Source organism: Aythya ferina (assembly GCF_964211825.1).
Source record: "Aythya ferina genome assembly, chromosome: W".
NCBI classification, from domain to species: Eukaryota; Metazoa; Chordata; class Aves; order Anseriformes; family Anatidae; genus Aythya; species Aythya ferina.
In genome coordinates, this window is record NC_140313.1 from 6,472,917 (window position 1) to 6,485,045 (window position 12,129).

The following is a 12,129-nucleotide window of genomic DNA, read 5'->3' on the forward strand; positions in this document are numbered from 1 at the left end:
ACCACTCAGCGCTGCCTGGTCCGCTCAAGCATGTGAACTTTATGCATTATTACGAGCCCTAGAACTATTGAAAGGAAAAAGTGGCACTATTTATACAGACTCTAAATATGCTTATGGAATAGTCCACACATTTGGGAAAATTTGGGAAGAAAGGGGACTCATAGGCACACAGGGAAAAGGGCTGATTCACCAAACTTTAGTTACTCAAATATTGCAGGCATTGAGAGGACCTAGGGAGATTGCTGTGGTACATGTCAGAGGACATCAAAAGGGAACTGGCTTCCACATAAGAGGGAATAACCTAGCGGATAGAGAAGCTAGGGAAGCAGCTCTTAGGAAGCATGATGTAGTCCTAACCCTACAAGAAACGGATAACGGAAAAGGGACACAAGAGAAAAAGTATACAAAAGCAGAAATAAAAATTATAAAGACCATAGGAGCAGAACTGAAAGAAGGAAAATGGATTCTGCCTGATGGAAGAGAAATACTGCCAAAGGAACAAACTAGGCGTCTACTTTTACGGCTACACCTACAAACCCACTGGGGAACAAAAGCATTGAGTGATCAATTTCTAAGATTTTATGGGTGTGTAGGAATATATGAGATAGCCAAACAAACCGTCCAAGGATGCTTAACATGTCAAAAGGTAAATAAGAAGGCGATTAGGCAAGCACCTGCTGGAGGAAGAAGAATTGCATATCGACCATTTGAGAGAATACAGGTGGACTTTACTGAACTACCAAAAGTAGGAAGATATAAATATCTGTTGGTGATCGTGGATCAACTAACACATTGGGTAGAGGCTTATCCTGCAGCACGAGCCACCACTGCAGTGGTAGCTAAAAACCTGTTGGAGAATGTTACTCCTCGCTTTGGTTTAATCAGGAGCATTGATTCTGATCAGAGGACACACTTTACTTCAAAGGTTTTAAAGGCTTTGACTGTGGCCCTGGGCATTAAATGGCAATATCATACGCCATGGCATCCTCAAAGTTCTGGACAAGTCGAGAGAATGAATCAGACAAACACCAATTGGCCAAATTGATGATTGAGACTCAATTGAGAGCCCCTCTGCTGCTACAGCCATCGAAGTCTTTTGCTGTTATGCCCCCTGCTGACCTGGACGTGCCTTTTGACCCAGGCCTCATTGGCCTTGAAAAGGAGATGGATATACTTTCCTTCAATATGGGAAGAATGGGATACATAACGCCTGAAGACTGAGTTGCTTGACAACTTAAAGCGAGACATATTGTTCAAAGGAATGGAAATGGAGACTGTTAAGTCATGGAACTTAAAGGATTGTTTGTTACCTTTTCTGATTGTACATATGTATAGGCGTACTCGAGTTTAGTAAGTCATGGAAATTAAAGGATTGTTCTTTCCTGATTGTATGTATGTATCTTGGGTTTAGTATGTAAAGCAATGTTCTGTATATTTAGAATGTTTGATGTTCGTGTGTGCTTGTTGGTGGAGCGTAGACTCCCCGCACACCCAGCGCCATTTACTTGCCTTTTATACCTTTTATATCTTTTATACCATATATACCTTTTACAAGTATAAATATTACTAAATTCAGATTGAGTTGAGACTTCATTTATAATACTAGGGTACAGCATTTGTCAAAACATGAGAAGTCCTTGGCTCAGGGTAGCAAAAAGTGCAGCTTATCGGTCTCGGTGTGCACAAGAAGAATAGAGTCCCCACCTGGTTACAGAGCCTAGCCGTGTTGTCTCCACTCCATGCTACGCTCCATACTGTTCCTTAGAGCTAGCACAGCGTGATAGCATCTAAGGTTGGAAGTCTAGGGAACGCTCAGAGAATGCAGCTATGCCCGGCCCTGAAAACCTCTTCAGTGCTGTACATTTTCTTTAAGTATTATTTTCCTAGTTACCTCAGGCAATTACACCACAATTGGTCAAACAACTTTGAATATAACAACAACAGCAAACACACAGAAGCTTCCATGTCTTAATGGCTGGAGAACAAGAAACCAGCTGGAGAACAAGCAACCCAAGACTGCATGGAGTCTCCTGAATCACCCTTCTTTGTTCCCTCTAAACTCTTTTATATTCCTGATGGCCTCATGGTTAAGAGCCTAATGTTATCTCAACCACGGGGCTTTCTGACCCCCATGGCCACACTCCCAAATCTCCCCCTTCTTTATTAATATCAACCATTTTCTCGACATGAATTACCACTCCATATATAACAGTAGGAAGGCTCTGCAGGAGGATCTGGATAGGCTGGACCGATGGGCTTAGGCCAACTGTATGAAGTTCAAAAGGCCAAGTGCCGGGTCCTGCACCTGGGGCGCAACAACCCCAAGCAGAGCTACAGGCTGGGAGATGAGTAGTTAGAAAGCTGCCTGGCAGAGAAGGACCTGGGAGTATTGGTTGGTAGTCGGCTGAATATGATCCAGCAGTGTGCTCAGGTGGCCAAGAAGGCCAACAGCATCCTGGCTTGTATAAGAAGCAGTGTGGCCAGCAGGTCTAGGGAAGTGATCGTCCCCCTGTACTCGGCTCTGGTGAGGCCGCACCTCGAGTACTGTGTTCAGTTTTGTGCCCCTTGCTACAAGAAGGACATGAAGGTGCTCGAGCGAGTCCAGAGAAGGGTGACGAAGCTGGTGAGGGGTCTGGAGAACAAGTCTTACAAGGAGCGGCTGAGCGAGCTGGGCTTGTTCAGCCTGGAAAAGAGGAGGCTCAGGTGCGACTTAATCGCTCTCTACAGTTACCTTAAAGGATGCTGTAGCAAGGTGGGGGTTGCTCTTTTCTCCTACATGCCTGGCGACAGAACGAGGGTGTAGTGGGTTTACGTGGCAAGGTTTTGGTAGCAGGGAGCCATAGGGGTGGTCTCTGTGAGAAAGATCTAGAAGCTGCCCCATGTTTGGGAAGGGCCCCATTGTTTTCCAGATCCGAGCCAATAAGCGATGTTGTTTTGCGCCTCTGTGAGAGCATATTTAAGACAGGGAAAAAACGCTGCGCCAGACAGCAGCCGGGAGAGTCAAGGGAGTGAGAGAACAGCCTTGCACCAAGGTCAGTGTAGAAGGAGGGGGAGAGGTGCTCCAGGCGCCGGAGCAGAAGTCCCCTGCGGCCTGTGGTGAGGACCATGGTGAAGCAGGATGTCCCCCTGCAGCCCATGGAGTATCACGGTGGAGCAGGGTTCCACGCTGCAGCCCGTGGAGGAGACCACAGTGGAGCAGGTGGCCCTGCACCGACGGAGGCTGCCGCCTGTGGAAGACCCCTGCCGGAGCAGATTCCGGACCGGACCTGTAGCCCGTGGAGAGGAGCCCACGCAGGAGCAGGTGATCTGGCAGGAGCTGCTGCCCGTAGGGGAGCCAGGTTGGAGCAGTTTTCTCCTGAGGGATGGACCCCGTGGCACGGACCCATATCTGGAGCAGTTCTGGAAGAGCTGCTGCCTGTGGGAAGCCCACGCCGGATCAGTTCATCAAGGACTGCATCCCGTGGGTGGGACCCCACAGCACAGGGGACAAGAGTGACCGAGAAGGAGCGGCAGAGAAGAAGTGCTGTAGACTGACCATAACCCCCATTCCCCGTTCCCCTGCGCCGCTCAGGGGGAGGAGGTGGAAAAGGGTGGATGGGGGGGAAGGTGCTTTTGGTTTTTTTTTTCCTTTGTTTTCTCACTTCTCTCGCTTGTTAGTTGTAGGCAATAAATCTTACTATCTCCTTATGCCGAGTCTGTTTTGCCCGTTACAATAATTATTGCGTGATTTTCTCGTCCTTATCTCAATCCTTGAGCCCTTTTCACATATTTTCTCCCCATTCCTCTTTGAGGAGGGGGAGTGAGAGAGCGGCTGTGGTGGAGCTCGGCTGCCCACTCGAGCGGAACCACGACAGAGGGGGAATGGGCTAAAGTTGCTCCAGGGGAGTTTTAGGCTGGATATTAGGAAGAACTTCTTTACTGTGAGGGTTGTGAGGCATTGGAATGGGCTGCCCAGGGAAGTGGTTCAGTCAACATCCCTGGAGGTCTTTACAAGACATTTAGATGTAGAGCTTAGGGATATGGTTTAGTGGAGGACTTGTTAGTGTTAGGTCAGAGGTTGGACTCGGTGATCTTGGAGGTCCCTTCCAACCTAGATGATTCTGTGAATTCCAGAGACCGGGAAGCCCGCGCAGCCCTTTACAAAGGTCCAGCAAGGGGTGTCTGAACTGGATGGCTTGGTCTTAAGTCATTCAAATCAGTTATGCTTCATGCAAACTGATTATGTGAATCACAGAATCATCTAGGTTGAAAGAGACCTCCAAGATCATCTAGTCCAACCTCTAACCTAACACTAACAAGTCCTCCACTAAACCATATCCCTAAGCTCTACATCTAAACGTCTTTTAAAGTCTGTCAAAGATAGTATTCCAGAATCTAATGGTACTGGATTTATTACTAGCCTTGCAAGGAGGGGGGTTGAACTATAATTAATGCCAGTTGCTGTATATATGTAGGCCAAACGGGGTGAATTGAGGCTGATCTCAAAAATATTTGGGAAAAAAACAAGATCACAGAATCACAGAATTGTCTAGGTTGGAAGAGACCTCAAGATCATCGAGTCCAACCTCTGACCTAACACTAACAAGTCCTCCACTAAACCATATCCCTAAGCTCTACATCTAAACGTCTTTTAAAGACCTCCAGGGATGGTGACTCAACCACTTCCCTGGGCAGCCCATTCCAATGCCTAACAACCCTTTCAGTAAAGTTCTTCCTAATATCCAGCCTAAACCTCCCCTGGTGCAACTTCAGCCCATTCTCCCTTGTCCTGTTTCTTGCTTTGTTCTTGTTATGATGAAATGTACTTTTAAAAATCCAATGTTCAATTTTTTTCAAACTTCTGATTTGTATGTTACATATTTTAACAAAGCATTGAAGTAACTCGTTAAACCCTTTCCTCTTTTAACAGACATGCACATGCTAAGACAAACATAAATTATTCCAACTTTGATATAAAACTTTTAAAGAGTGCACAGTGTTCACCTCACAAACAATGCCTGGGTGGATAACTTCAACTCCTGCCTCCAGGAGTCCATCACCCATGAGTGGGTGTCATGCATAAGTTCTTCTGTATTTTTCATCCACACGCACAAGGTACCATATTCCCTCAAAGAGATCTACTGAACACTGTGGAATATAGTTGGCTGTTTTTAAAAAAAGCCAGTAACATACTGTTAGTTGGTTCCTGGTGAGAGTTTTATACAACACAGGCCTTTCACACATTGCAGTTTGGAAGTGGTAAGACAGGAAAACCAAGTCTGCATTTTCATTTCAGCCACATCAGGCCAATGAATACAAGGTATAGAAAAACACTTTACAAGCTATACAGAAGTAGAAAGAGTTGGACATTCTCTTCATTCTACACCCAAATCATTTAATTAAATTCATACAAATTAAGTAATAAATATTTTACTGTAGGATTAGGAATGATTTATATTTATTAAATGATATGTTTCCTGTCTAATCTTCATGTTTTCATCAAAGACATCAGGTGCAATACGTTTTCTTGAGTCAAGTCTTGCTTTAAGATCAGAAAGGCTGGCAGTTATTTTGTCCAATGCAGAACCTAAAACATCAACCCATCATGTAAGGTAGCACAAGTACTGAGAGCTGCACACTAGCATGTTAACATTTCAAGACCGTTCAAAATATTTTGTGTTATAGAAATTAAACTTCTGGTTAGTTACAAATATTCCCAATTACTTGAGCAAAACACTTGTAGCATTTAAAAAAATATTATCTATTTGCACAAGGAGACACTTAAACCATTCCCTGGAGCTGGAATGGTCTTTAACTTTACTGTCATTAAGCACTGTTCTACAGGTTTACATAGGCTGGTAGGTAATGTTGACTCATGGAGAGCTGACTCCACAATCAGTAAGATTGTAAAGTAGGTATGTTTATACAGCACTGGGCGGCACGGGGGGTAGTCCCACCAAAGTCGTGTGCCCCTAACACGGCAATTTGCTTTGGTTATATGCAGTAAAGGTTTACATATGCATGAGGTTTCCCAGTATGCCTATACATATTCATAACCCGTCCCCGCTTAGTATTAAAATTAGTTCCAAGAAGTAATTTCCATAAACTCCTCCCCTCTGTGCTTGCGCAGTGCCTTCTGGTGGTGGGCACTGAGGGTTGTGAGGATGAAGTAAGATGTCTTCATCCCCAAGGTTGAACTTTTCACCTTGTCTCCTTGCGCATGCTCTCTGAGCCCTTGGTCACAGTCCGAACCATAAGGTTGGTTTGATCTGGTTCTTGGGGTCCCAGGGGCTCCTGTTATCTGGAAGCCTAAGTGCAGCACAGGCACATCGCAAATGTAGCACATATTAAGCAATGACTGTTGCCTACATATTCATTCTTAATCAATCACTCTCTAATTTCTAATCCCATGTTTCAATGTAACAAAGCATTTAGAGGCTAGCTGTGCAAAGGAGTTGATTAGAATATTTTCCTTTCACTCACCAGGAGTGGCATCCTGTGTAACTCTGATGGAATACAGTGTAGCAGCAAAACCAGAGCCATATGAGAACACGCTAATTCTTTGTCCTGTGAGCTGCTCTGGAGAGTACCTACAAATCAAACAACAGTTGTTTAAAGTGTTAGACCTGGGAACAGAGGCGGGGGCAGTGTCTCAGCGGCCGTCAGTGCCACCACCCACAGGGCCAACGGCGCTGCCCGTGGGGGGTCCCTTTGACCCCTGAGATCATTGGAAACAACTTCAGAGAGAAGCAATAAAGGCGGGGGGGGGGGGGGGGGAAAACTCGCTTTTCCAGTCCAAGTTCAGGATTGTGGGCAAAATGACTGGCAACCCTTCCATCGGGACCTTATTAAAGAACTACGTAAGACAGTGACCACTTATGGGTTATTGGCCCCATTTACGCAGTCCCTGCTGGAGAATGTCATGACAGGACAGCTTTTAACTCTCTTTGACATACGACAAGTAGCAACGATGATATTAACTCTGACACAGAAGTTATTATGGGAACAGAAATGGAGAGAATTGTGCGAACACTCAGCACTCCAAAATTTAGAAAGACAACCGGGGGAATCCACTTTTCAGAGTCGGTATACCTCAATTGATGGGTACAGACCCGATGGCGGATCCACACCTTCAGGCGAATCTAGATTCAGGCATTCTCTGGCTGACTGCAACCCTAGCCCTCCAGGCAATGTTAAGAATCCCAGAGAACTCCAAAGACAAGGAAGCCCGCGCAGCCCTTTACAAAGGTCCAGCAAGGGGTGTCTGAACCATACACGCAGTTTATCGATCGGCTTCGCGATGCACTAGATAAGCAGATTGACAATCGGGAAGCAAAAGACGCCTTGCTACAAAGGCTAGCGGTAGAAAACGCAAACACCGACTGTAAAAAGGTGCTACAGACTCTGCCCGTGAATGCAACAATAGTTCAGATGATAGAGGCGTGTAACCAAGTGGGTTGTATCGAACATCATACCGAATCGCTGGCGTCCGCTTTTGCAACAGCACTAACCATCAGTCAGGACCCCCAGGGGAGATAAAACGCAGTCGGTGTAGAGACCCGAACCACCTAGTCTCTGCATGCCCCAGGTGGGGGCGGGGGCGGGCAGCTCGCCTCCAGTCCCGCCCACTTTGTATCCCGGATGTGGGAGGGGACGCTACTGGGCGAGCCAGTGCCGCTCTAAATACAACGCGGAAAGACAGCCTCTGTCGCCGCGGCAGGGAAACGGGAGGAGGAGCGCGGGGCGGGGCCGCACGACGACACAAGTACCCCCGCCTCCCGGTTAAAGGAGGAACCTCCCACAAGGGAGGGCTCCAAATGCAATGCTGACGCAGGGTCCAGCGCCATCTGCTGCCGCGTTGCCACGGTTACCACCGTGGACACCCGCTCAGCAAGAACCAGAGGGAGTGCCGGAGTGGATGTCTCTACAGTAACAGACGCCACTTTGTGGGGTACTCACGTTCATAAAATTCCATTGAATGTCAAAGGACCAATTGGGAATGGCTGTAGTGCATTGCTGCTAGGACGATCAAGTACAACTTTGACCGGATTGTTTGTTTTGCCGGGGATAATTGATGCCGACTGTAATGGACAAATCCAAGCTATGGCTTGGACACCGTCTCCACCATTGTCAATACCAAAGGGAACTAGAATTGCTCAATTGATTCTTTTTCGAGCAGTAGTACCAAAGGCTGTGGATGCTATCAGGGGAGCAGCAGGTTTCGGGTCAACCAGGTTCCCCGAGATGTTTTGGGCCGCCGACATAGCCCAGCATCAGCCAATGCTTACTGTTACCCTTTGGAATAATTCTGAGCACCCACCCTCCAGTCAATGCAAGATGCTGGCGGACACTAGAGCGGACGTTACTGTAATTGCCATTAAAGACTGGCCCTCTGCTTGGCCCATGACAACTCCCTCAGGTGGATTGGTTGGAGTGGGAGGAATGTCAAGCACCTTTCAGAGTGCCACGACGCTTACTATAAAAACCCAAGAAGATACTACGTGCACAGTACACCCTTACATTACTAATATCCCCATCAGCCCGATGGGGCGAGATGTGATGGGACAATGTAAATTCACCATCTCCTCTCCTGAAAATTTTCAGTAGCGGCCATTGATGAGCGACCGACACTCTGTCTCACATGGAAAAGGGAATCACCAATACGGGTGGATCAGTGGCCGCTTACAAGAGATAAGATTGCGGCATTGCAGGAGTTGGTTCAAGAACAACTCCAGCAAGGACATATTGTTCCAACAAACAGCCCATGGAATTCACCAGTGTTTGTCATCAAGAAGAAGTGCAGGAAATGGAGATTACTGCATGATTTGCGACGAATCAACGCAGTGATCGAGGACATGGGCTCCTTGCAGCCAGGATTACCCTCACCTACAATGATACTCTGTAATTGGGACATCGTTGTTATGGACTTGAAAGACTGTTTTTTCACAATTCCTTTGCATCCTGATGACTCTCCTCGTTTTGCCTTTTCATTACCAAAGATCAATAGGAAGGAGCCTATGGACCGATATCATTGGACCGTACTACCACAAGGCATGAAAAAACACCCCAGCCACGTGCCAAACCTATGTCACAAAAGCTATCCAACCAGTACGCCAATGCTTTCCGGAGATATACATATACCACTACATGGACGATATCCTACTAGCTGGACCTTCTAGTGATAAGGTCCAAGAGGCACTGCCTGCCTTAAAACAAGCGTTACAGACAGCAGGACTCCAAATTGCACCTGAAAAGGTGCAGACCCAAGCACCTTGGAAGTATCTGGGGTGGAAGATTTTACAGCAAACCATTCAACCACAGCAGATATCCATTAATGCAGATGTTAAGACACTGAATGATGTACAGAAATTACTAGGCAATATAAACTGGATTAGACTACAATGTGGGATAGACAATTCGATATTAGCGCCTCTCTTTGAGTTATTAAAGGGAAACACTGTTATTAATGCCCCAAAGCGATGGACTGAGGAGGCTCATAAAGCATTGCAAATGGTTAACGAAAGAATCTCAGCACAGTAATGCCATCGTCGTAGTGAGAACCTCCCCCTTCAATTATATATTTGTAATCAAGAACGACAACCAGTGGCTATTATTGGGCAATGGGACCCCTCCTGTAAGGACCCCTTAGTGGTCCTGGAATGGGTCTTTTTACCCCATCAACCCTCAAAAACTATTGCAACGCGGCTGGAAATGTTCGCCGTCCTAATAAAGAAAGGAAGTGAGAGAATACTTGAATTAGTGGGAGAAGAACCCAATCTGATTATAATTCCTGTAGTAAAAGACTATTTCACCCAGTGCTTGCAGAATAGTTTAGAGCTCCAAATAGTGTCGACGGGATTCAACGGACAGGTTGATACCCACCATCCATCTCATAAAATATTCTCCTTTTATAATAATATAAAAATTGAACAGCAGCCGTTGTGCCAATGGGAACCAGTGGATGGCCGGACAGTCTTTACATATGGGTCCGGAAAAACAGGCAAAGCTGTAGTATCTTGGGAAGAAGGTGGAAAGTGGCAACACCAGATTGAGCGGATCCACGGTTCCCCACAGATAGTTGAATTACATGCTATTATAATGGCTTTTAAGTGCTGGCCAACAGTACCTTTGAATATTATATCAGACTCGCAATATGCCGTAAGTGTCGCTCAGCGCATTGAGAGGGCACATTTGAGACATATCCCAAAGGAAAACTTGTTTCTAAAATTTAAGGAGCTGTTATTTTTGGTGGAGCAGTGAGCGCACCCATATTGTATTATTTACATGCGGAGCCGCGCCATGTTACCCGGTATTTTTCCAGAGGGTAACGCATACGCTGACCAGCTAACTAATATGACCCTGACTGCCCCGGTGCCTGAGGTGCCTAAGGAGGAAGCATGGTTATCCCATGCCTTCTTCCATCAATTCACCAAAGTCTTGGCGAAACAATTCGCTGTATCGATCATTGACGCCAAATTGATTGTCCAAACATGTCCTGACTGTCAACAACATGTTTCAACCACGCCTTTAATGGTAAACCCTAGAGGTCTACGGTCCTTACAGTTATGGCAGACCAACGTAACGCATATTCCAGAATTTGGTCTCTTGAAATATATTCACGTATCGGTAGACACTTTCTCTCATGCTACTTGGGCGACAGCCGCAGCGGGTGAAACTAGCTGCCATATCCAGGCTCACTTCTGTGTCGCTTTCGCAGCTCTAGGCATCCCAAAGGAAATAAAAACCGGCAATGGCCCCGCCTATAGTAGACACTCCCTTTAAACTCCCTTTAATACATATTCATCACCACTTTTGGAAAAGGCAGGGTTATTATAATTAGTTTCCTGGGACCCGAACCATCCCACGGATGCATGCGTATCAGTCTCCGGTCATCCCTCTGGGGGTCGCTCGTACTGAAGGTTCGTAGTCTTCCTCCCAGGCTTCGGTCGTTCTTCAGCTTCCCCCCCATTCTCCTTAATTAGTAGTCTCTGGTCTGGATGTCAGAAAGTTGTGTCTTGTGCAATAGTCAGCAGTTATCTCAAAAAACTCCCCCCTATTCTCTTATCTCCCAGACCCGAGTCTCAAGGTTTACCCTTCAAACCCTCTATCGATGCGAACTGCTAGACCATTCTTTTCCAAGATACAAGAACTATATACACTAACCACTCTGTTTCTCTTGGACTTGTGGTTATTTATACAAGGGTATGTAAGACAGAAGGTCACATTTCATTATGAGGCCCTAGCACTGTTCCATATTGACACGAATCAGATGAACATATTTCACACTGCTGTCATCGGTTATTGCCAACCCTGGGTCTCCATCCAACCACACCACAACGTATGGGTCACCCTCGCCAACATGACAGGACAAGAAGCACTGTGCCTGTCCCTGGCTAGTGCTAATGACCTGTTTGTGACATGTTTGGTGGGGATCCCGGCAGATAACAAAGATTGGACTGTTTACTTACCGCAAGCACCCCTAGAGCCACAGGAATTAGATATCCTGGGAAGTGTAACAGCAACAGCATGTGTAAGGTTCAATTGCTCGGGCAAAAAACAAACCATGAAACAAATCATCAATGCCACGCTCGCTCCTTATTGCAATGCATCTCTTTGGTGTAATTATACAGAACCATAATAGCATCATTCCTTGTGCCAGGAGCCGCTCTGCTCAGCTGTGGGATCAACTGTGGAGCGCATGCCCCTAGGTGCACCCCGAGCATTTTACTCGGAGGGGCCTCCACTCTCAGCTGCTCACCGCGGGAGTAGACAAGGACCTCCTGAAGCCGCGGACAAATTATTTTAAGTGATATTTTCTTGTGGTATGAATGAGAAGTGCAAGAGGCCTCTTTGCGTGATTGTGTGATTGTGCTGTGTGAGTGAGAAGCAGCATCGTTGCAAAGCAACATCCCTAGAGCTTAGTGGCTTGTTGACTGATGTAGATTTTAGTAGGCACAATACTTTACAATCTTAATTCTGCTTGTGATTTTCACTCTGTTGCTTTCTTATTGCAATGTCTGCGGTGCTTAGAAAAATCTATAGAAAGCGTTTGGTTGGTTGAAAATAAAAAAGGGGGAATTGTAGGAAAGGAATTTGCAGGTGGCTTTGTGCTGTTTCACACGTTCCTGAATTAGAAACAATGAAGAAATA

At 46.2% G+C, this 12,129-nt stretch overlaps 2 long non-coding RNA genes across 4 annotated transcripts in view; both read right to left on the reverse strand.

Annotated features, from left to right (window-relative positions):
• The window catches only part of LOC311426372, a 265,382-nt gene that overhangs the window by 38,211 nt on the left and 215,042 nt on the right, over positions 1-12,129 (reverse strand). The gene's annotated exons all lie outside the window — the stretch shown is intronic.
• LOC311426375 lies at positions 5,175-7,626 on the reverse strand. Its single transcript, XR_014686683.1, has 3 exons — positions 7,455-7,626; positions 6,463-6,569; positions 5,175-5,566 (listed from the first exon to the last, which is right to left on the reverse strand). It is a non-coding gene; the product is annotated as an uncharacterized lncRNA (long non-coding RNA).